The sequence below is a fragment of the Oryctolagus cuniculus genome, chromosome 12 (assembly GCF_964237555.1).
Source record: "Oryctolagus cuniculus chromosome 12, mOryCun1.1, whole genome shotgun sequence".
Taxonomy (NCBI): Eukaryota; Metazoa; Chordata; class Mammalia; order Lagomorpha; family Leporidae; genus Oryctolagus; species Oryctolagus cuniculus.
Window position 1 is genome coordinate 94,868,456 of NC_091443.1, and position 26,234 is coordinate 94,894,689.

Sequence of the window (26,234 nt, forward strand, 5' to 3'; positions counted from 1 at the left end):
AATCTGTCTTAGAAAAGATTCCAGTACTCATTTGTTCTCTTCTTCCTTACAAACATTCTGTGTGGTGTTATCTCTGTCTTTCGCATGAGGCAATCTTTGTAATTTATTTATTAAGACACTCGCACAAGGACTTGAAACACCTGTGATCTACAAAGTTCTCCACTGAACACAGGTCTGCTTCCCAGTCTCTGCCATCCACAGTCTAGCCCTGCATTTAACGTATGGATCATGTTTGAAATGGGAAAAATCATATCTTCCACAAAGCAAGATAGAATACAGAAAGGTAGCATCTGAGGTCACTTGGTATTTTCTACATGCACTTTATAATGTTTGTACTTTTTATCTCATTTCTCAATGTTAGAATATGGGTTAATTTTAATTTTTTTATAATAGAAGAAAATGTTTCATATCTATACCAGATTGTGGGATTCTTTGGCTATTTAGACAGTTGTGAATTTCTAAAATTAAGGACTTTGTCATGTACAAAAAACAGTTACATACTGTATTCTTAAAAATGTATTCCGAGGAATCTTCTAAGATGGTGAAATAGGGAGGGAACACACTGATAGTCCAGGAAAAGACAGTTTAATAAAAGTGGAGATACTGTAGTTTCAGGGAAGAGTTATGGAAAAAACTGCAGAGGAAACTCTTCCAGAACTAGGGGTACACGGTGGACCTATGTGGAGGGCACGGGTGTCCACGGCTCGGAACCCCAGTTGCCAAGGCTACTCAACAGCGCTGGAAATGGAGCTGAGGTGAAACCGCAGTAGCCCGAGACACTGGCAGGAAAACGGCAGGAAGAGCCTAGAGGGAACGAGGCTTAAAGCCCCATGGGGGAAGTTCACCAGCCTAACTAGAGGAGAGAAAAAAATAAATAAATAAATAAATAGGACCAGTACAGACATGATTCTCTCTTTCCACTCACCTTACAAAGGTGGGCAAGACAAAGAACAGGCACCATTGTGGACATACATAAAAGCTGCACCCGCCATCAGCCAAGCAGAAAAACCTGACTCTGGTGGGCAGAAGTAACAGGAGGTTAGGACCGAGTGAATGTGTGGAGCTAAGAAACTGAGACTGTGAAAAAAAAAAAAAACTGAAATTGTGTGAGAGAACTCACTGAGTACCCAAGATGTGAGTACTCTCGGGAGAGTACACAAACTTGGTAAACTTGGCAACCCGGTGGGAGACTGCAGGAGAATTTGAGCTTATGCTGAGGACTGCACAGATCCTTAGTGTGGTCCTTGGGACAGAGAAGATACATATTATACTCACAGGGGATAGAGCTCAGACACTGACTACCTTCAATTCTGCTCGGCTGTGCAGAATTATTTCCCTTCTGAATAAAAAGAGAGTGAGACAGAGAGAATATTTACCACACCTAACCTGGGTGTGTCACCTTTGGCACACCTTTAACCCTGAAGAACCTAACACAGCTCTCTGGCCACACCCCTCACAAGCCTCTAGGATCCATCAAAAACAGACAGTCCACTTAGTCTAGAGTCACAGAATAATGAGAAAAACCACCACAGTGAAGGAAAAAAAAAGAAGAAACCAAAGAATATCTCCACAATGCCAAGCAACAAATGTAGAAACCGAGGAAACAAGAACAAGGAAGATATTATGATGCCAAATGAACAAGACACCCCAATTCAAGATAATGAAGATGATGAGATAGAAGAAATACAAGATATGGATTTCAAAAAATGTATAGGAACATTTAGAAGTTCTCAAAAACAAATTATTGAACTACAGAAATCCTTACTGGCCAGGATAGAAAATCTCTCTCGTGAAAATGAAATCGTATGGCCGGCGCCATGGCTCCATAGGCTAATCCTCCGCCTGTGGTGCCAGCACACTGGATTCTAGTCCCAGTCAGAGCGCCGGATTCTGTCCCGGTTGCCCCTCTTCCAGGCTAGCTCTCTGCTGTGGCCCGGGAGTGCAGTGGAGGGTGGCCCAGGTCCTTGGGCCCTGCACCCACAAGGGAGACCAGGAGAGGCACCTGGCTCCTGGCTTTGGACCAGCATGGTGCGCTGGCTGCAGCGCGCCAGCCACGGTGGCCATTGGAGGGTGAACCAATGGCAAAAGGAAGACCTTTCTCTCTGGCTCTCTCTCTCACTGTCCACTCTGCCTGTCAAAAAAAATAATAAAAGAAAATAAAATAAAAAGAAAATATAATCTTAAGGAGGAATCAAAATGAAATGAAGAAACTAGTAGAACAGGAAAGTGTGATAGTGAAGAGAAATCTAAATGAAATGAAGAACTCAACAGATCAAATGACAAGCACATTAGAGAGCCTTAAAAACAGAATCAGTGAAGCAGAAGGGAGAATATCGGACTTAGAAGACAGAGCACAGGAAAATATACAGTCAAACCAAAGAAAAGAACAGGAAATTAGAAATCTAAAAAATATTGTCGGGAATCTACTACAGGATACTATTTAAAAATCCAACATTCGGGTTCTAGGAGTTCCTGAAGGCATGCAGAGAGAGAAATGATTAGAAGGCCTTTTTAGTGCGATACTAGCAGAGAACTTTCCAGGTTTGGAGAAGGACAGAGACATCCTAGTACAGGAAGCTCATAGAACCCCCAATAAACATGACCAAAAGAGATCCTCACCACGAAACATTGTAATTAAGGTCACCATAGTGAAACAAAGAAAAGATTCTAAAATGTGCAAGAGAGAAACTCTGAGATTACTCTCAGAGGATCTCCAATTAGACTAAGAGCAGACTTCTCATCAGAAACCCTACAGGTTAGGAGGGAATGGCAAGATTGAGCCCAGGCACTAAGAGAGAAAAACTGCCAGCCCAGAATATTATATCCTGCAAAGCACTCATTTGTGAATGAAGGTGAAATAAAGACCTTTCATAGTAAACAGAAATTGAAATAATTTGTTGCCACTTGTCCAGCCCTGCAAAAGACACTTAAGTATGTGAGTGAGTAAGTAAGTAAGCAGTTTTTTATATATAGGCACACGTGAGTACACAAATACACACATACGGACAGAAGCTTGCCCTCCCAAAACACCTGACTGCAGAGTTTAGGGTTGCCATCACTTGACCAGAAGGCTCAGGGTTAATCCTGGGTGCCTCCTGAACCCATTAGCAAGGGGCCATCACCTCAGCTGTACCCTTACATGCTGTACCGAGGGGCACAGGAGTGCATGAAGGTTTGCAGATTCCTCCCTGGCCAGGCCACCCACACCCCACGTGACCTGTGTGGCCCTACTGTGCAGGGAGCTGACCCATGGGGCTGTGCCCTCTGCATCCCCTCCTGCTCACCATGAAACAGCCCAGCGAGGCAGGCTGGGAAAATTGTAGGACATCTGGAGCCACTCAGTATAGCCAGCAATGCCATCAGGTGACCGTGACAAAGACAACAAGCGACAAGGACTTCTTGGCTCCACGTGGGGGGCCTGTGCATCCAGGCAGAGCCTTGCAGCATGAGCACTTTGGGAACACATGTGCAATGTGCACAGAGGAACACGGGAGGGTATGGTGGGAATGAATGAATAACAGCCTCTGGCTCCTTGCTTTCATGAGTCAGTGTGGCCCTGTGGTGAAAAAGAAAGAACAGCTGCACTTCCCTCACCAGTAAGTATCTCAGCAAGGAAACCACCCGTGTTCAAGGCCACTGTCTCCTTCCAGACCCTCCCCTTGCCCACTGCCTTAACACAGGTCAAGCTGCATGGCTGGAAGAAATCCCAAGCAAAGACATGAGCCAATACTCTGGCATGTCTGTCCTGGTGGACACTCAGTCAGAGAAGAGTATCCTTTCCCTAAATCCTGCCCTTCACATCTCAAGCTGCAGATCCTCTCTGTTAAGCCTGTCCCCCTAGAGTCAACCATACCACACCCAGACCCCACCAGAGTAGCTATAGATCCCAAGGGGGCTCGTGCTCAGGGCAGCTGAAGACATGAAGACCGCCGCACAAGCCACGAATCCTGCCAAAGGCAGGCTGCAAGTCTGAACCACAGAGGGTGTTAGCAGTACAATGACAGTGCGAGCCACTGCTCAGAGGGAACCAATTCAAGACCTCGCCCTGGCACAGCCACCAGATGCCGGTGACATGGCTGTCCTAACAAGTCGTCTCCTCTCCTAGGCCAAGCAAGGACGCACCCCAGAGCCTCTCGCCCCTGCCACAGCAGGATCCCTGCTCTTCCTGGTGTGGAACAGCACGCAGGGACTGCACTGGTTTGCAGCTAATAGGAATTCGATAGGCATCACTCCTCTCCTGATGCCATTCCGAGCCTTGGGGCCATGGTTCAACTGTGGCCAGACACATGGTGGTAGTGGCAACAGGGAGGACACTTTATCTGCACCTGTCACTGCATGGGCAGCCATATCCTCTGGCCTTGCCAAGTTCTTGGGAGCTGCAGCCGAGGGACTGCAGCGGGAGTGACAGCTGCTCTGAATAGGCCTTGTCACTCATTCCCTAGCATGTCACCCACTAAGAATATTTTTATTGTTAGGCTTCAGCTAAGGGATATTATCAGAACAGGTAGGCGAAGACGTAGACAGTCGACGAGAAGGCCCTTTTACAGAAGTAATTACAGACAACTTCCTTAATTTGAAGAAAGGGACGTTTGAGCACAGGAAGCACATGGAAGTCCTAATACACATGACCAGAAAGATCTTCACCATGACCCACTGCAGTCAAATTCTTCACACTCCAACACGAAGACAAGACTCTAAAATCACACAAGAGAAACACCAGACCTTTTTCAGAGGATCTCCAATTAGAATCACATCTGACTTCTCATCAGACACCCTATACGGGCTAGGAAAAAGTGGTGAGATTATATGCCACGTCTTAAAAAAAAGAGCTGTTAATCAAGAATAAAGTACTTTGCAAATCTCTCACTTAGGAATGAAGATGAAATAAAAAATTAGAGCCTGCTGAGGAAATTTCTACTGGCCTCTTGACACACATTTCTTCTGCTCCACAATAAACTTTCCACCTCAGCTTCCTGTGACTTTCTGAAGTATGCACCTGTACCTAACTCAAGACATTGAATCCAGTTATAAATCCTCCAACAAAGAAAATGATAAGCTCTCCTATCCAATACCACTTCACTGATAGCTTCTACCCGTACACGTCCAGAATACAGAAGATGAAATACTCGTTTTATGCCACCTGAGATACTTTAATACCAAAATCAAATATATTACCAGGAAAACTATGCACAAATGTCCCTCATAAACAGAGAACTCTCCAAATCCTTGAAATACAATCAAATGAAATCTAGGAATGCTTTAATGTGTCATGACTAAATGGGGCTTCTCTCACAAATGAAGTGGGTTCAGTGTTAGAAAAACTCATCTATGTAATTCATGTGTGGGTGACTAAAGAAGAAAAATATGAAAGACGTGCAGAAATTAGCCAAACGCTGATCCAACAAAACAGATAAAAATCTATGGCAAGCATCACACTGATGTGGTGAAAGCCAGTAGAGAAGGGTTTCCCCCCAAGGAGGACATAAAAGCTAAGGACATCCGCGGTCATGGCTCCTACTTGATGTCACAGCAGGGAGCCCACTGAGTGTTGTTAAAGCAAGAAAAACACAATGAAATGAGAGAGCTGAAGGGCAGATGTTAAACTCTGGGTTTCTCGAAGCCTTGATCATCTACACATAGTTCCAAAAGCATTTTCTAAACAGCTACTAGTCACAAGAAATTACTTCAGCATGACCATGATGGGTAGAAGGGCAATGTCAAAATATCAAGTGCAGGGCTGGTGCTGTGGCCTACCAGATAAAGCCGCCACCTACAGCACTGACATCCAACATGGGCACCTGCTCAAGTCCCGGACACTCCACTTCTCATCTTGTTCTCTGCTATGACCTGGGAAAGCAGTGGAAGATGGCCCACGTCCGTGGGCCCCTGCATGCTCTTGTGAAACCCAGAATAAGCTCCTGGTTCCTGGTTTCTGATCGGCTCAGCTGAGGCCACTGCAGCCATCTGGGGGTGAACCAGCAGATGGAAGACCTCACTCTGTCTCTGTCCCTGTCTCTATCTCTTTCCCTCTGCTTCTGCCTTTCAAATAAATAAAAAGTCTATTGAAAGCAATTATTTATTATAAAATCAATTGTATACCACCATCAATGAACAGGCAGATACTGATATAAAAATTAATTATATACTACCATCAGCGAACAGGTAGACACTGATTTGAAATTTAAAATAGCCTACTGAAATGAAAACTCGTAAACCCTATCAATAAAATACACAATATGTTGGCTGAAGACTAAAATGCTGATAAAGGAAACTAAAGAAGATCTAAATAAATACACTGTGCATAGGACTGGAAGACTGAATATTATTAATATACCATTTCTTCTAAAATGTTCTATAGGTTGAACACAATCTAAATAAAAAAACAAACCAAAACAAAAAAACAAACAAAAAAACATCCAGCAAGAGCTTTTGGAGAAAAAAAAAAAACCTGACTGTAGTTAGGAAAATGCAAGACAACTGACTATCAACTCCACCGTGAAAAAACAAGGAACTGGGTGAAATCACAATACTGTCTTTCCAGACTTTCTTTTTTTTAATTTTTTTAATTAATTTTTTTTATTTTTTTGACAGGCAGAGTGGACAGTGAGAGAGAGAGAGAGAGACAGAGAGAAAGGTCTTTGACGTTGGTTCACCGTCCAATGGCCACCACGGCCGGTGCGCTGCAGCCAGCACACCACGCTGATCCGATGGCAGGAGCCAGGTACTCATCCTGGTCTCCCATGGGGTGTAGGGCCCAAGTACTTGGGCCATCCTCCACTGCACTCCCAGGCCACAGCAGAGAGCTGGCCTGGAAGAGGGGCAACCGGGACAGAATCCGGCACCCCGACCAGAACTAGAACCCGGTGTGCCGGCGCCGTAAGGCGGAGGATTAGCCTAGTGAGCCGCGGCGCCGGCTCCAGACTTTCAATAAACCTACAATAACCAAGACCTTGCTTTGGTATTCGTGAAAGAACAGAAGAAACAAGTTTCAATGGAGTAGGATAGTGAGTCCAAAAGTAAACCTCATGCCAAAACACATAAGCAAGCATTGTTAAAACTACAAAGAGAAATACACAAAGGCACTATTACACTCACAGACATCAAAACATCTCTTTCGTTAACAGATCAGCAGTCAGATAATCAGTAAGGATGTAGCTTAACAGAAAAGCACCTGAATCAACCAAGCATTGAACGGATCCTTAGCGGATGCACCGTTCTCAGCAACGCAACATGACACGCTTCTCAGACCCACACGGCACATCCACTATGACCACGTTTGTGGCTGTACAGTAGACCCCAACTCCTAAGGAAGAGGCGCCACACAAGGTAAGCTCTCAGATCACAATGCAACCTCTCTACTGAGAGATCAGTACAAAAAGGCTGGAAAATCCCAAATACTTGTGAGAACAATCAACCTACCTCAAAATGACACTTTATAAATCTCAAATAAAAAAATACTTCAAACTAAATGGAAACTGTATCCTGCCCATTTATAGTAATGGATGCATATTTTAGAAAAGAAGAACCAAGATCCATGAGCTGTGCTTTCACCCTAGGAGATCAGAGGAAGAACAGCAACTTAAACACTTAAAGCAAGGTAAGGAAAATCAAATCAATCATGGAGAGATACAAGTCGATGGGACTGAAAAAAAGCTCAATCGCAGAAAAATGTCGACAAAACTAACATTTGGTGCTTTGAACACATCCACAAAATTCGTGAACTTCTTCTCAGGACCAATCAAGAAAAAAGGTTCAAGTTACTGAGTTGGTTAATGAAACGGTGCCACCATGACTGCATGGAAAAAATAACTGTAAAGGAATAGTATGAACAACTCTGTGACAAAAATTATATAAGATAAATGAATTGCGTGAATGTCTTGAAACATAGAATATGCCAAAATCCACACAAAGGGAAAAGAAAAACAGGAATGCTTCCATAATTACTAAGGAAGTTATAATTTATAATAACTAGAGTAACACATAAAGTATCAGAAAATGTATTAGACAGATATGAGTTACTGAATTCACATACCCCGTTTCTGCTCAGCTAAAAAGAAACAATGGGCAGAAAAGTACTTACAAGACCTGCTTTGTGGCACGGCAGGTTACGACACTGCCTAGAACAATGTCATTTCATATAGATGCCAACTGGATTCCTGCCTGCTATGCTTTTTTTTTAAAAGCTTTATTTATTCATTTCAAAAGCAGAATTACAGAGATTCAGAGGGAGAGAGAAATAGAGAGAGAAGGTCTTCCATCCACGGGTTACTCCCCAGATAGACGCAACAGCCGGAGCTGAGCGGATTTGAAGCCAGGAGCCAGGAGCAGTTCCTTCAGGACTCCCACACAGGTGCACGGGCCCAAGGACTTGGGCCCTCTTCTACTGCTTTGCCAGGGCACAGCAGAGAATTGGATCAGAAGTGGAGCTGCTGGGACTCGAACCAATGCCCATGTGGGATGCTGGTACATGCAGGCGGCTGCTTCATCCACTATACCACGGCTCCGCCCACCCCACCCTCCAACCCTCATCAACCCAGGCTGTTCCCACTTGAGATCCAGCTGTATGCTCAAACGCCTAAGAAAGCAGAGGAAGCAGCGCAAGGACTTGGGCCCCCAAAACCACACTGGAGTACTGGATAAAGTACATGGCTTCTGCTTTGGCCTGGCCCAGCCCCGGGACGTTGGAGCCACCTGGGGTAGGAACCCACACATTGAATACCTCTCTTGCACTGCCTTATCTATAACTCTGCTTTGGAAACCAATCTTTAAAAAGAAAAAAAAATATCTAGTACTTACTATGAGGTATCAGAATCTTGGACAGGCTGGAATAGAGCACACAGGATTCTTGGGGTTTCTCTACGCTTCTGCTTTCTCTTCAGTGTGTGCAGTCTGTGAAAATTGACCAGATTACGTGCAAATTAATTCGAGTGACCCGTACCCATTTCCCTGCACACACACGTTACAGTTCTGAACAACCCAGAGAAGAGAGGCCATGAGTCAAGGACTGTTCTCATGGACATGGCCAAGGCTACTTCCAGCCAGGGACAGAAAAACCCCCAAACAGAACCAGGGATGTGGGAAAAGTTCTTGCTCTCCCAACCCCCACCACCTGCCCACCGGGACTCCTGTCACACTCCCCATCCCTTTCCTTTCCCCTACACATGTTTCTTCCCCTCGTTTCACGCCTCCCCACAATCATGCCACCTTTTCATGCTCCCCTCTTCCTCTCTCCTCCCGCCTCCCCCTTGACTGCCTTTCTCCTTCTACTATCCCCCTCAAACCCTCACATGCACACCCCTTTCCCGCTCTCTCCACCCAAGTCCCCACCTACACCATGTCAGAAAGGCCAACACAGCAAACTCACCGCAGAGAGAGCGTTTCTGTTCTTCTGGAACAGGAACTCAGTAAGAGATGTAGTCTTCCAGAAGGAGCCGAAAAAGAGGACCGAGCCTAGATTTCCAGAAGCCCAAGGTAACTGATACACCAGACTTGGGCCCCAGCATCTCCGGATCCAGGCCTGACCCTGGGGTTCTGAGTCTCACTCAGGCTCTGCCGGCAGGGTCAAGGATAGCTCCTCATTGCTTGAACAGGCTCTCAGAGAGGAGTCGCCGCACCGCAGATTTCCACCTGAGCACCTCAGGTCAGAAGGTTTGGTGCGGCTGGCGCCGCCGCTCAATAGGCTAATCCTCTGCCTGCGGCGCCTCTAGTCCTGGTCGAGGCGCTGGATTCTGTCCTGGTTGCCCCTCTTCCAGGCCAGCTCTCTGCTGTGGCCAGGGAGTGCAGTGGAGGATGGCCCAAGTGCTTGGGCCCTGCACCCCATGGGAGACCAGGAGAAGCACCTAGCTCTTGCCTTCGGATCAGCGTGGTGCGCCAGCCGCAGCTCGCCGGCCCTGGCGGCCATTGGAGGGTGAACCAACGGCAAAAGGAAGACCCTTCTCTCTGTCTCCCTCTCTCACTGTCCAATCTGCCTGTCAAATAAATAAATAAATAAATAAAATTAAAATAAAAAAAGAAGGTGCCGTGCATGTGTGTGCACTTCTGGGTTGCAGCACTGTACGCAGGTGCACTCCACATGGGCGGCTGCCATGGCACCAGGGGATGCATTTGCATGATGCCACATCAACACATTCAGCGTCCAACACCCCAGGGCCAATTATAGCCTGGCGGCTCCAGACTGTGACCAAGTGAGGCAGCGGTCGATGACCCAGGTACTCTTCTGGGGATTCACCCCCCCACACTGTGGCTATAAAGGCCAAGACTGGGACAGGCCAAAGCAGAAGCCAGGGACTTTTTATCCAATGCTGCATTCTAGGTTCAGGGACCTAAGTCCTTGGGCTGTCTCCCACTGCTTTCCCAGGTGTGCTAGAAGACAGCTGTATCCCACAGGGAACGGCTTCCAGGAGGGGCCGGGGCTGTGGGGTAGCGGGTAAAGCCACCACCCACAGTGCCGACATCCCATGTGGGTGCCAGTTTGAAAACCAGCTGCTCCAGTTTCAATGCAGCTGTGTGGTCACGGAAGGCAGTAGAAGATGGCCCAAGACCTTGTGCCTCTGTATCCTTTCAGGAGACCCCAGCAAGGCTCCTGGCCCCAAGCCCCTGGCTCCTGCCTCAGGATCCGATAAGCTCTGTCCATTGTAGCCAACTGCGGAGTGGACCAGCAGATGGCAGGCCTCTCTCTCTCTCTCTCTCTCTCTCTCTCTCTCTCTGTAAATCCTAATTACAAATAAATAAAAATATCTTTAAAAAGGCAATTTTTTCAAAAAGGAAAACATGCCTATAAATAAAATAATACCTCAAGGGCATCAACAATTTTATTTAGAATTTGATATTATATGCATTACCTACCCTATTAACACAGAATTTGAAAAAGAGTTTAACTCCATCTTAGAAAAGATTTTGGTACCCATTCATCTCTTCATCCTTACAAACATTCTGTATGGTATTATCTCTGACTTGTGCATGAGGAAATCTTTGTAATATATTTTTTCAGACACTTATGTACACACTTGCAAAAGGACTTGAAACACCTGTGATCTACAGAGTTCTCCACGGAACATAGATCTGCATTTAAAACATGGGTTATGTTAGAAGTAGGCCAAATCATGTCTTCCACAAAGCAAGATTGAATACAGAAAGGTATCATCTGAGGTCACTGTTGTCATTTTCTACGTGCACGTGATCATGTTGGCATATTTTTCTCTCATTTCTCAATATTAGATACAAATTGGAAGGGAGTTAAGTCCAACTATCCCTATCTGCAGATGACATGATTCTATATATAGGAGATGCAAAAGACTCCACTAAGAAACTATTGAAACTCAGAGTAGAATGTGGTAAAGTGGCAGGATAGAATATCAGCAGCCTATTTGTATACACAAACAATGTCATGGCTGAGAAAGGACTTCAAAGACCAATCCCATTCACAGAGCTACAAAGAAAATATAATCGTTTGGATAAATAAAACCAAGGATGTTCAATATCTGGGGATCACAACAGATTAAAGAAAGGGATAGAAGAGGACACCAAAAAAACAAATTGAGAAGCTTCTGCCCTGCAAGACTAAAGAGGCAACTAACGGAATGGGAGAAATTATCTGCAAAGTATGCAACTGATAAAGGATAAACTACCAGAAACTTTCAAGAAACTCAACAACAGCAAAACAAACCACCCACTCAAGAAATGGGCAAGGGACTTCAACAGGCTAAATATTTCAAGAAAGGAAATCTAAATGGCCAACAAACACATGCAGAAATGCTCAGGATCACTAGCCATCAGGGAAATGCAAATCAATACTACAACGGCCTTGAGGATATGGAGGGAAAAGGCACCCGCATCCACTGCTGGTGGGAATGTAAACTGGTATCGCCACTGTGGAAGACAGTAGGGAGATAAGTAAGAAATCTGAATATAGGCCGGCGCCGCGGCTCACTATGCTAATCCTCCGCCTTGCGGCACCGGCACACCGGGTTCTAGTCCCGGTCGGGGCACCAGATTCTGTCCCAGCTGCCCCTCTTCCAGGCCAGCTCTCTGCTGTAGCCAGGGAGTGCAGTGGAGGATGGCCCAAGTCCTTGGACCCTGCACCCCATGGGAGACCAGGAGAAGCACCTGGCTCCTGCCATCGGATCAGCGCGGTGCGCTGGCCGCAGCGCGCCGGCCACAGCAGCCATTGTAGGGTGAACCAATGGCAAAAGGAAGACCTTTCTCTCTGTCTCTCTCTCTCACTGTCCACTCTGCCTGTCAAAAAATAAAAAAAAAATAAAATAAAAAAGAATCTGAATATAGACGTACCATAGGAGCCAGCCATTCCACCCCTGTGTATATACCCAAGGGAAATGAAAACAACATACGAACAAAGAGTTATTGCTGCCCCCATATTTACTAAGCTCAATTCATAATAGCAAAGATATGCAATTGTGGGGAGCAGCTCGGACTCGACTGAGTTACTGGAATTAAGACTTATTCTATGCATCTGCTCTCCCACAATATGGCGCTGGGAGAGAAGAAAACAGCTTTTACACAGCTGCCTCCAGTTCAACCAATAAACTGTAGGACTTGCTCCTGATTGGAGGAGAGCAGTGTGCTCAGCGTGTGGGCAGCCGAGTTGGGATTGGCGGAGGAGGACTATAAAGGAGGAGAGAGATGGCATGCACCAGGAACATCTAAGGGGAACATCTAAGGGGAACACCTGTGCAGCCCCCGAGAGAGCCGGCCGGCGGTGTGCCACTCCCCTGCAGAAGTGGGGAATGTGGCCAGGGGAAACTGCCCTTCCACGGAGGTGGAAGGGATAGTAGCCAACCCGGGAATAACCAGCAGCAAACCCGGGGAGGGCCGAGCAGACAAAAGAACAGCGCAGGGTCCTGTGTCATTCCTCCACGAAGAGGGGGAGCGACATGCAATCAGCCAAAATGCCCATCACCTCAAGACAGAATAAAGACATTATGGGCTATGTACACCATACATGCATATACAGCCTACATAGCCTGGCTACTGTGCACCCTACTGCAGTAAGCATAGGCCTGTGAAAACCTCTCTGTCTACAAAATGGTTTCATTTCCTTCAGTATGTTCCTAGGAGTGGGTACATCAAAACAGTTTTCCAGGTTGACAGGACTAATTTCACATGAGAAATTGCACTACTATGCAGGTATATATTACAGAATACAGACATCGGACCCATAAACCCAATTTTACCTTAAAACACCAGAACAGCAAAGTAAATCTTAAGAAACTGGAAGGGGAAAAAAGATTGAAACGGCAGTGAATCCAACGGCATAGAAAATATCACAACAGACATTCAGTGAGACCAAACTACAGTGCTTGAAAACTCAGTCACCTGACAAAACGTGTATACACAGGAAGCAGGGGAAAAAAGGAGAACAGACTCAAGTGGCTTGACAACAGAAATGAAAGAGGGGCCGGCGCCGCGGCTCACTAGGCTAATCCTCCGGCTAGCAGCGCCGGCACACCGGGTTCTAGTCTCGGTCGGGGCGCCGGATTCTATACCGGTTGCCCCTCTTCCAGGCCAGCTCTCTGCTGTGGCCAGGGAGTGCAGTGGAGGATGGCCCAAGTGCTTGGGCCCTGCACCCCATGGGAGACCAGGAAAAGCACCTGGCTCCTGGCTCCTGCCATCCGATCAGCGCGGAGCGCCGGCCGCGGCGGCCATTGGAGGGTGAACCAATGGCAAAGGAAGACCTTTCTCTCTCTCTCTCTCACTGTCCACTCTGCCTGTCGAAAGAAAAGAAAGAAAAGAAAGAAAGAAAGAAAGAAAAGAAAAGAAAAGAAAAGAAAAGAAAAGAAAAGAAAGAAAGAAAGAAAGAAAGAAGACATCGCTACCAAACTTGCCAAAATAATACTCCAAAACCACTAGGGAAAAACCAAGGCACAAGGATTTGGTCAACCTAGATAGAGTGGACTGAGTCTCAGAAAGACACAAACCACTAAAACTGAATACAGTGAACCAAGAATCTCTGAAGACACTTCTAATTTGAAAAGAGACCGTAGTAGCAGAGAAACCGAAACAAACAAACAAAAAATGAAGAAAAGTCCAGGACCAGATAGCTCCACCGGTGAGAACTCCCATGGAAAAGATAATTAAAATGCGTGATTCGCAAACCCTTCCAACAAGGAGATGAAGAGGAAAAGCCTTCCATTTCATTCCATCAGACCAGCCTTATCCCAACATCCAAAACAAGCACATCACAAAGAAAATGGCACACACATACATACCCGTCAGGAATGGGCCACATGCCTCAACAAAACATGACCAGACGCCAAGCAGAAGCACAACCACTGACAGTTACTCCGGAAATGCAAGGGTGGCTACCATACAAAATCAGTAGATCACAAAACAGAACACACATGGGGAAAGCCCACAGAGTATCCCGATAGACACAGAAAACCCAGTTCACAAAAACGTCCATGCCGTTTGCCATACTAAAACACAAGTCATCACATTAGGAACACAAGGTACACCTCGGCCTGACCAGACTCTTTCATGAAAAGCCCACAGAGCGCTAACATCACACCCAACGCGAGGAACCCGAAACTGTCCTCCTAGACCAGGACACAGACACGCACTTTGGCTCTCGTTCCTCCCATCAACAGTCTCTGAGGTCTAGAGCAGGGCGGCTGGGCCCTCAAAAAGCAAACACACGGGAACGCGGGGCCGTTCCGGGAGGAGACCGAGCCACCTCTGCTCTCGCACAGCTGCTCGCACCCTGGGGACCCTTCCAGACGGTACGCACAGCACGACCGCGACTCCACCCGCGCCTTCGCGACCCAAGAGGCGCAGGCAGGCTGGCGGCCAAGACCCCCAGCGGGAAAACGCAACAGCCGCGCGTCACTCACCTCCAAGGGGGGTCCGGTCTGCTGGTGGGACAGAAGTCCGCGAAGGACGTCGTTTCCGGTTGGGGCCGAAGAGGAGAAATGCGCCTGGGAAACGGCGCGGCAGCCTCGGACACGCAGCCTCTCCTCATCCCGGCCTGACCCTGGGGCCGCTGAGTCTCCCTGAGGCTCCACCAGCAGCGACGAGGACGGCTCCTCTCCTCACGGCTTGTGCAGGCTCTGTGGCAGGAGCAGACGCGTGGCGCTCACTCCCAGCAGAGCACCGCCTGCCAGTAGGGACCAGGCGTGCGGGTGCACTTCCGGGTCGCAGTGCCAGGCGCAGGCGCATTCCCAACTGGATGTCACCATGGCACCCTAAGACGCAGCTGCACACTGCTGCATCCAGCGTCTGAAGCCCCAGGGCCGCTTCCAGTCCCGCCTCTCCAGGCTGTGACCACGCACGCAGACGCTGATGGCCCAGGTTCTCTGGACCCCACCTCCCTGCCTCATGGGAGTCCTCAATGGACCTCCTGCCTCTTGCCTCCTGCCTCCTGTCTCCTGGCGTCTGCCTGGCACTGCGCTGGCCCTTCGTTGAAGCCGCTTGGGGAGAGAAGCAGTGCATGGGACATCGCCAGCACTCTCTTTCTCTCTCTCTCTCTCAGTGATCGTCCATCTGGGGGTTCACCCCCGAGGTGGCTACAAAGGCCGGGACTGGGACAGAAGCCAGGGACTTTAGCCACCGCTCCATTCTGGGTTCAGGGGCCCAAGTCCATGGGGTGTCTCACTCTGCTTTCCCAGGCGTCTTAGCAGACAGCTGAATCCCATGACAAACGGCTTCCAGGGGGAGTGTCGGCACTGTGAGGTAGCAGGTAAAGCACCGCCACAGTGCTGGCATCCCATACGGGCGCCGGTTCGAGTACGGCTGCTCTACTCACCCCCGATGCAGCTCTCTGCTGTGGTCTGGGAAGGCAGCGGAAGACGCCCCAAGTCCTTGTGCCTCTGCACCCATGAGCAGATCACAGCGAGGATCCTGGTTCCTGTCTCCTGGCTTCAGATACTCTCAGCTACGTCCATTGCAGCCAATTGGATAGTGGACCAGCAGATGGAAGACTTCTCTCTCTTACTCTCTGTTTCGCTCTCACTCTCTCTCTCCGTCCCTCCCTCTCATCCCCTATGTGTGTAACTCTCAATGTCAAATCAATAAGATCTTCAAGAAAAGTAAAGAAATTAAAAAGGAAGAAATAGCTATAAATAAAATACCACATCAAGGCCAACTACTAGAGTTTTTTGTGATTTTGGTATTATATGCATTACCTACCCTATTAACCCAGAATTTGAAAAAGAGTTTAACTCGGTCTTACAGCAGATTTTGGTACCCAGTCATTCTCTTCTTCCTTACCAACATCCTGTGGGGCACTATCTCTGACTTGTGCATGAGGAAATCTTTGGGATTTACTTATCAGACACTTACGTACCCACTCACACAAAGACTTGAAACAACTGCAATCTACAGAGTTCTCCACGGAACACGCATCTGCTTCCTAGTCCGCGCCCTCCACAGTCTAGCCCTGCCTTTAAAGTATGGAACATGTTGGAAATATACCAAATCATGTCTTCCACAAAGCAAGACAGAATACCGAAAGGTAGTGTTTGAGGTCCCCTGGCTTTTTTAAAAATTTTTTTGAGTGGGCAGTGAGAGAGATTGAGATAGAGACAAAGGTCTTCCTTTTCCGTTGGTTCACTGTGCCGATCTGAAGCCAGGAGCCAGGTGCTTCCCCTGGTCTCCCATGCGGGTGCAGGACCCAAGGACTTGGGCCACCCTCCACTGCACTCCTGGGCCACAGCAGAGAGCTGGACTGGAAGAGGTGCAACCAGGACAGAATCCGGCGCCCTGACCAGGACAAGAACCTGGTGTGCCGGTGACGCAGGCGGAGGGTTAGTTTAGTGAGCCGCGGTGCAGGCTGGTCCCCTGGCTTTTAATGGGAGCCTAATTCACTATCTCCTCTGTTCAATTTTCTGTCATTTCCTCCTGAATTTCCTGTTTTGAGTCAAGGGTGCTAACCATCTTCTTAGTCTTGGAAGTGTCCTGAGTGTGTGCTATGAGCCAGGCCCTGAGGGAGGCTAAAGATACAGAAAGGAATAAACCGTGGCCTCTGCTCTTGAAATGCTTGGTCCAGTAGAGGAGGGAGTTATTCCAGTAGATCACTCAGAAGCCAACAGTTGAATGTCCTTTTTAGGGAAAGTTGGGTTCTGGCAGGGTGGGTAGGAGTTAACCAGGAGAGGAGGGGGCAGGAGGCCTAGACAGAGGGAAAAGCATGGTGCTTTGAGAAGTGACAAGTATTTTTAATGGCTGAAACTTGCAGGAGAGTGAAGAAAGATGAGGCTGGGAAACTGTGGACAGCAGCATCTATCAACGAGTGATGGATTATTAACAGGAACCTATCTGCATTTCAAGTAAGAAAATCAAGTGTCTATAGGAGAATGGATGGAGTGAAAGGTGGGAGGGCATTTAAAGGACTACTGTAAAAGCCTAAATGAGAAGCAACTGGGGTCTTACCAAGGGTGGAGGGAGGACTGAGTGGAAGGAAGAGACTTGAATGATGACGGTGTTTGTAAACCAGAACAAAACACAAAGGCCTGCCTCTAGGTGACTTATTTCAATACAATGACACAAGGACTACTTTATTCAAGGGGGAAAAAAACCACACTTCCTGCTCATTCTGAAAGCATTTCAAATTTCTGAGCATACTTATATCTGAAAATGATTTTGCCCTTACATATGCAGTCTGCACTAGGTTCACTTGCATGCATTTCATACCGCAGCAGAAGTATGCTCCTAGGCACTTAAACCTGCTTAATCACCAGCTGACTGCACTCCTTCAGCAAACATTTACTGAGCATGTACTATCTGCCAAGCACTGGCAGCTACAGAGGGCAGGAAGGTGAAACAACACACCCTTTGCAACGAGGGAGTTTGAGGTTGGCACAGAAAATGGACTCCCAGGCAGGGTCTCATTAGCCAATGTGGTTGGCATGGCCTGGATGCGCACAGTGATTTTCACACCTGCAGGGGACAGGAAAGAAGAGCTATGCCCCAGGAAGACACTGCATTTGGTGTTTCTAAGGGGCTGCCAATCACAAACCCATTTTAGTGGAGAATGCAGACGGCACATGCTGAACTATGTGCTGTATGAGTTCAAGGAGCTCTGCCCTCTTGATCTCTGCTGAAACCCCAGTGTCTGTCTGGCATAGCATCCCTCATCTGGTGGGTACCCACTGAGATTCTTCCAGGAGATGAATGGATAAGGACTGAGACATGGGCAGTTTGTTTGGGTTAGTCAGGATTTTGCAATAGTTTCTCCTATCAATTGTGTGAATACATTGCTTCCTGACACAATGGCAGATGTGAGTTAATGTATCATTTGGTGCACTCTGAGACTCCCAGCTTTGACGCCCATGGGCCAGCACTAACTGCCCCTCCTGCTCTTGAGCATTGCAGACCTGAGCTTCCCCGGTCCCACTGCTGTTATTCAGATGGGGCAGCAACAGGACAGAGCTGGCAGGAAGGGCAGCCTCCCACACTTCCTCTGCAGAATCTTCAAATAGGATCAGTCATGTTGAAAAATGGCCCCAGGCCACTGCTGCCTAATGGGCCATGATGGATGAGCATAAATTTTCCAGAAAGCAGCTCAGAGATAAGATGCAATGGGCTGCTTTTTGTTCTCCAGAAAGCATGGCATTTCCACTGAAAAAAATTAGGTTGAGTCCACAGTGGATGATGAGCAGGTGAGCAACCCTGTGAAAAGTGGCCAATCAACCCCTCCTTTTCTAGCCACAACATAACCAAGGGAAGGTGAAGGAACTTAGAATGTTTTCTTATTTTTTGAAGAGGCCGAGGGAGCTCCCCTCTAACAGCCTGCAAACACCCCCTGTGACTACAGGTGCAGCTGCGGCCTTCAGGGCTGACCACATTTCTTTCCTGACTCAGGGATTGGCTTCCTCCTGCTTCTGACACAGCGTCCTGACAGGGGCCCAGAGAGTACCTGTGAGCTCCCATTGAATCAGCCTCTCACTAGCTGGAGGACTTTCCTGTGTCCCCGAGGAAGCAGGGGGCTTCTTCTAGGGTACAGGAAGAGCAAAACATGCTCTAAGATGAGACTCAGGTACTGAGTAGAAGATCTGGTTCCAGTACATAGCCAGTCTCTCTGGTCCTCAGCTTCCCTGTCTGGAAGAAATGGAAGATCCGGGAATAATCCCGGGATTCTTGCTCCCACCTTGACTTTGTGCTAAAAAGCTCACCAAGCAGCTTCTAACTCATGAACATCTCATCGACCCTCACCGGCTGTGACTGAAACAGGCTAGGAGAAGTGCTGGCAGAGGACACAGGGCTGCCAGGCCCCTACAGAAGCAGACTCATGGCCACTGGATGGGCTGGAGGGACAAGGGCACAACTGTGCCTTCCCAACTCCAGGGCAGCCATGGGGCCTGGGGAGTGAGTAAATGGATTAGTCCAACATGGGCGCACTCAACACCTGTGTATTGAACGCCTACTGAACATCAGCCCTCCTGGAATCCATTCTGATGACCCTGTGAGGTAGAATCTATCATTGCCCCATTGTAACAGAAGAGGAACATGAGGCTTGGAAACTCATTCTTCCACGAACATCTCCCCCAGCTACCAAACTCTTAACCACTGGGAAATGTGGTGTGTTCCTCAGTTTCATGCCAGAAGTTCAAGGACAGAAACAATCAAGAAAGGAAAGCTACTTAAGTGCCCCCAAGGTGGAAGAGAACTTGGCGCTGTCACGGAACTGAGAGGCCAGCATGGATGGGGCAGAAGAGTACGCTGCATAAGGTCAGATTCACATAGGTCCCAGGAGGACACTCCTGCTGGTGCCTTGGGACTCATTCTGCCCCAACAGCCTCACTGCTCTGCTCCCAAGGACTCACTCCCCGATTATGCAACATAGCACCAGCATGCTGTGTCACCAGGGGCAAGTCACTCAGCCTCTCTGAGCCCCAACTTCTGCATGTGAAAATGAGAATAACTTGTATGGAGCAAAAGCCCCACTGTAAAAAAGTGACTGCCTGTGACATTCACCAAGGTGGAACCCAGAGAGGTAGACCTGCCCTTCATTTCCAAAATGAATTCCAAGACGACCATGTCATGGGGAGATGGGAGGGTTCACAAAGACAAATAACAAGTCAGAGGAAACAGTGGCTGTAACTCAGTGAAAGGAAGCACTAAAGTAACACGGTGATGCAGCAGGTTTTCTTCTCTCCCTCTCTCTCAAATAAACAAAATATTTAAAAACTGTTCAAGATCATGCACAATTTCCACAAACTTGTTAAAGTTCTGCACATGCTGAAAATTTAAGTACAAAAACATGTCCATGGATCTGGATGAATACCAAATGCCTCCCCGTGTTTCCCTCCAGGGATCAGGGGAAGAAAGTGGGACTGTGGTCTGAACAGTACTTCTACATTATCATGAGTGTTTTACTGCCTTTAAAATGTTGAAACAAATGTGGCGTGTCAGTCTTCCTTCTCCATGGTGAGTACTGGGTTGGGCATTTCATCAGATTCTGCACTCCTGTTTTTTTTTTCTTCTTTTTGTCGATATTGAACAGAAGAATTCTTGTTATCTGACTGTGTCTCTAGACATGCTTCCCCCATCTTCAGGTCAGTGTAAGGTCTCTAAGGACTGAAGTTATTCCCTAACACCTCTGGACATGCCAGGGGCTTGCACCAGGACTGTGCATGCAGGGATGGAGGGTGGAGGGTGGAAACCCAGAGACCCCCTACAAGCTTCGTTCTTGACAGGCTTCTTTGGGCTTGCTCTAGCATGTGCCCCACATCCTCCTGGGGTGAGTGTGGGAACACTGGGCTTGTCGGGGTTGAGGGGTTTAACAAAGATTCCTGTGCCCTTTCCCAACCTTACACCCTGCGTCAGTATCCTGGGTCCTCTGTGGGTGAAGAGATGCCTGGCTAAACTCCCGGCAGTCGATGACAACTTAAACTGCCTTTGATGTGTGTTTCTCTGGGGACTGAAATCACCATTACAAACTCGCTGCATTTAAAGGCCTAACTTCTGGATATGGCACAACAGAATTTTGCAACAGCAGGAATTTAATTCTAAAGAATGGAATCCAGGGTGGCCACTGGAAAGGGATCTGAATATTTTGCCAATTCCCCCACTCAAATTTCTTCTCCTGTGTATATTTTAATTCCCCTAAAATTGAGTTACATTTCCATCAAAATTTCACATTTCTGAGTATTCCAGCTGCAGAGCACACCTCATGAAAGGAAGAACAAATTCATTAGCCCGGCTCCTGTCTCTAGGCTGGCAGCAATCACACTCTCTAAGAGGCTCGCGTGTCTCACATGTATTTACCTGAGGTTGTTCCTGGTATTTGGACAATTATTTAAAATGCTAAAAAAAGGCGATGTAGAAACAGGATAATTGAGGTGAAGAGGAGAGGAAGGGAAGCTGTCACGGGACCATGATTTCTCAACTGAAGAGTTCCTTTCTCAGGTTTGTGTTAATTGTAAAGAAGGATACCGTCTACCACAAACACAGACACACAGACACACACATACACACACACACAAACACCCCTCCAGCCCCAGTGCAGAGATAAGTACACTGTCTAACTCTCTCTCGCTCTCTCTCCAGCCCCAGGACAGAGAGAAACTTGATTTCTATGCTAGAGGTTGGTATTTTAGAGCGACCCTGTACTCTCCTGCCATAAACTCACATGATCTGCTCACTGTCATTAACGATGGCCAGAAACTTCACTGATTGCTCCAAAAGTTATTACCCAATTACCGAGGGCAATGCAAGCATGGTGCTAAGCAGCATTGTTCATGCGCCACCTCAATTAATACTCACAACAGCTTCTCAAAACAAAATCCCCAGAAAGCAAGGTCAGCATCACCAAGGAACTTGCTAGAATTCCAAATGCTCGTACTGCTGCTACTGGAGACATGCCAACATGCGGAGCCCAGTCTATGATGTAACAAGTTCTCCCCAAAATTCTGATGTGTGCCAAAGTTGCGGAATGACCGTGGAGAGAATGGGGGCTGTTACAATTTCACAATGAACACATCGGGCTCAGAAAGGTAAAATGTTGTTTCAAGGTACAGAGAAAGCAGAAGAGATCATATCTGAATCCAGACAGGCTAACTCCAGAGACCAGTCCCTCAATCACAGTGCTACAATGCTCATTATCCGAGGAATGAAGTATGGATTGAATCAGTGGGCATCAGACAAAAATATGCCGAATGAGTCTGCAGTGAAAATTCTAAATCTCAACAACTGAGCCAGTGACAGGCCACTAGAAACAAAGAGACTTCTCAGAAACATCAAATTAACTCTACATCCACCAAGTTGGTAGCAGTCAAAGAAATGAGGAGCCATCTATTTGATGGAATACAATTCAGCTTTAAGTGTGATGGTTGCCAAGACGTCCAATGGCCTAAGTGAAAATACTTAGGATATAAAGAGGCAGGAAATACTGAGTCTGGGACCAGAAGCACCAGTATGGGCAGATTTTCCCCAACAGTCACAAGTTGCTGAGGACTTGGGAAACTGGGATTTTTTTTTTGGTTGTTTAGGTCTTTTTATTTTAAGATTTATTTTATTTATTTGAAAGAGAGAGGTAGAGACAGAGAGAGAGGTCTTTCATCCAATGTTTCACTCCCCAAATGGCCGCAATGGCTGGAGCTGCGCCGATGTGAAGCCAGGAGCCAGGAGCTTCTTCCAGGTCTCCCACGTGGGTGCAGGGGCCCAAGGACTTGGGCCATCTTCCACTGCTTTCCCAGGCCACAGCAGAGAGCTGGATTGGAAGAAGAGCAGCCGGGACTCGAACCAGCGCCCATATGGGATGCCAGTGCTTCAGGCCAGGGCGTTAACCCACTGTGCCACAGCGCTGGCCTGGGGAAACTGGGATTTTAACAACTTGTGGGAGTGAATGGAAATTGGCACAGTTATTCTGCACCAAAACTGGGTCATAGATATTTAAATTTTAAAGTATGCATGACTTATGACCCAAAACCCCCACTTCTTAGAAGGAACCACATATGCATAGTCAAGCTGGATCATTATCACTGCAGTTCAATGCTTCTAAGGGGAAAAATCTGACAAAAACTAAGCTGCAATCATTACGTGGATTGGATAAATAAATCAGCTTTCATCTATATTGAAGAATGTGATGTGCACATTATAAGGAACCTAGATATCCCTGAGATACAGAGAGAGAGACTATTCCATTTGTCAGTTTCTTGAATACACTGTTAAAAAACTAGTTTGTAAGAAATAAAGTATAATATTATTTATCTTAAAAAGGAGTTGGGAAGAAAGGGAGAAGAAAGAAGAGTGAAATTAAACATAACAGAAATCACAAATGCACACACATCACATTGTCTATTTTCAGTGTGTATTTTCATCAACAAACATCTAAACAAGCGACCACAAAACTGCGATCCCACTTTAGGAGATAAGCAAAGAGCTCTCTCTTACTGGCAAAGAGTATGCAGTGGGGCCTCTGGCTTCTCCGTCTGCCTGTAGCAGCTAGCCTTGACCTCGGGGATACAGGAGAGCTTCTCCAACATGGAAGACGTGGCCGTGGTTAGGATGCTGAGACCGTCTCTCACTCTCACCTCCAGCCTGTAGTCTGAATCATTGTAGGAGACTGAAATAAGTCATGAGGGAAACTCTTTGGAGGTGAGCTCTGTATTTCCAGAAACTAGAACTGGAAGAACTCACAGCCAATTGCTCTGCATGGCAAGTGCTGTGATGGGGTATGGGACAGCCTTATGAGCAGGAGGAAAAGACCATGTGGCCTGGGTGGAAATTGAGAGAGCCTCACCAAGAAGACACGACACAGCCTGAGAGCTGAGAGCTAAAGAGGCAGAGCCTGCCAAGTGGCAACCTGCAGGAGGCAAGAGCATCCTTCAAGCTATGTGTGTGTGTGTGTGTGTGTGTGTGTGCATGCGCATGCGCATGTGTGCGCAAAAGCACATCCACGTGACTTCACAGGGGATGCCCAGGGAACCCCACAATCTGAAATTGCTGCCCAGGTGTGGCTCTGGAACCAATGCTGCGTCCCCCACCTGACACTCACATGACCCCGCACCATTGCTCAGCTTCCGACATCTCTTGCTGAAAAATTTCAGCATTTGAGGCTCTTGTGATAGTTTAAGGAGATGAACCATAATGGGTGAGTTTTCTAACAAATCATCACCCATCGCACTTGGTGGTGGCTCAATCGATGCCCATTTCACATCTTAACTCCTGTTGTACAAAAACGTGAGACAGGCCTTACTGGACTAACATCTGAAGAGCTGTGTTACTTTCTGGAGGCTTGCAGGAGAATCCATCGCCCCACTCCTCTCCAGCTCAGAGAGGCCCCCCTGCACTCCTGGGCTCGTGGCCATTTTCTCCACCATCAAAGTCAGCACTGTTGCCTCTAAGTGGCCAACCTTGTATCCTCCCATCTTTCTTGGACCATAGCCTAGATCTCTATGTTCAAGGATTTCATGGGACAGAACTGGACTCCACTGGCTAGTCCAGCATTCATCACCTCAAGGTCATAACAGCATGGATTTTTAGCCATGAAGGTGACATAGTCACAGACTGGGGATTAGGACACAGACATCTTTGGGAAACTGTTATTTTTTCGTACCACATACAATATTATGTAGTAGAATACATGGCCTCTGATATGCACTTAATATTCGGTTGCTGCTGTGATATCATTACTGTTATTACTGCATCCAATTGAAGAGTGTGAGAAGGCAATGCCTGAGTCTTTGATGACAGTCTGCATGCAATGCTAAGCAATTATTGCAAATCCTGGGACCACTCAGGTCTTAAAGAACGACTTCCAAAGATACACAAATCAAGAGTTTCCACGTGGACAAAAGTTTTGAATGAATTAAGACTTTCTCACTAAGTACTATCAGTTGTGCACTCACACACTAGCAGAACAAACACTGCCTCGTGCTTCAGCATTTTCAAATCAACAGCTAGAACAGATTCCTCTGCTAACCTCTGTGCCTTATCTGCCAGCTGGTCTGATCTGACTCATAAATGGCTGTAGCCTGGTGGTGGGTAAAGGGAACTCTGCAACTCTGCAAACCATGTCCAAAGAACTCCAGGCAATGGGTGGGATAGAAACGAAAATGTTCCCCAAAGTTCCTCAACTTCATTAAAAGTTTGGCTTAAAAGTTCAATCCATGAAATTGAACACAAAGCATATGGGTCTCAGCTCTGGAACAGAGACCCTCTGGATGGCTGTTAAACTCTTCCTCCCCCATGTGAAGCAGCTTTTGATACCATGTAGTAGTTTCCCCCCACACTTGATGAGACTTCAAGCTCCATGAGAATATGGATTCTTCCAGGAAGTCCACAGTCCATCTCTGAAGCCTGGCACACAGCCAGGACCCCAGGAAGAAGTGCTGAATTAAAGGAGTAGATGCATAGGGAATGACTCATAGGAAAATACCCAAACCAGGATCCTAACCAACAGCAATATTTAGATTCCGAAGCAGGGGTTGACAGTCTGTGGAGTGTGAGCCAAATCCTCTGAGTTTTAATTAGTTTCCAAATTTTGAGGACAAAGAGAAGTGAAGAGATTACCAAGGGTAGGGTTCTAAACTTTTACATTCAACCAGCGTCACTCAAAATAATCTTGAAAACACAAACTGAGAAGCTCTGCCCCAGAGTTTCTGATTCAGGACCCATGGGGGCCTGGGAATGTGCATTTTTGTCACATCCTAGGGAGCACACTTTGCCACAGCACAAGGGTGCCCCAATACACGCCCATCACTGTTTAAAAGCCACGCATGTTCCACATGTTAGCAGTAGATTCCAAATTGCGCAGGTCCCCTATTTTGAAATTTGGGGTGAATTTTTCCCACAACCCTGTGGTAATAAAAAACACATAAATTAAGAATACGGTGGGATGCTAAGTCAAGTATCAGAAAGAATGGTGCTTCGTGATGGCTGAAAATCTTTCATGAAATGTTGTATCACCTCCAAAGTCAGTCTTCATCAATTACCTCATTCAAATTTTACAACAAGACTGTAGGAAGGCATAATTAATGCAACATCATCCTTACTCCCATTTTGTCAAGGAAAGAAAGGAGGTTCAAAGGGGTTGAAGACATAACATCATCCCCGTCCACTTGCCGTCCCTGTCCAGGTGCTACCTCTCTAAGCCTTGCCTTGCTCCCTTCATTCTTCTGTAGCCATCACTACTTTGTTTCTACTGATTTTTACACCTGGCTTCCCTAATCTCTCCACTGCCTCCTGCAGCACTGTCTCTTCTAGCTCGCAGTGTGGCCTCTCTTTCTATGTTTCACCAAGGAGCAGGCAGTCCACGCTGTCCAAAGTTGTCACTTGCCCAT

At 47.1% G+C, this 26,234-nt stretch overlaps 1 protein-coding gene and 2 long non-coding RNA genes across 3 annotated transcripts in view; 1 reads left to right on the top strand and 2 right to left on the bottom strand.

The window, feature by feature from the left end:
- LOC138844715 (uncharacterized) overlaps positions 1–9,988 on the bottom strand; it is a 346,727-nt gene extending 336,739 nt beyond the window's left edge. Inside the window, exons 1-2 of the long non-coding RNA XR_011380953.1 lie at positions 9,365–9,988; positions 8,797–8,889 (exon numbers count right to left, since the gene is read on the bottom strand). This is a non-coding gene — a long non-coding RNA (uncharacterized lncRNA). The remainder of the gene's footprint in view (positions 1–8,796; positions 8,890–9,364) is intronic.
- Positions 1–26,234, bottom strand: part of LOC138844714 (trafficking protein particle complex subunit 9-like) — a 355,107-nt gene that overhangs the window by 325,212 nt on the left and 3,661 nt on the right. The window lies entirely within an intron of this gene.
- LOC138844717 (uncharacterized) overlaps positions 1–26,234 on the top strand; it is a 164,641-nt gene that overhangs the window by 54,505 nt on the left and 83,902 nt on the right. The gene's annotated exons all lie outside the window — the stretch shown is intronic.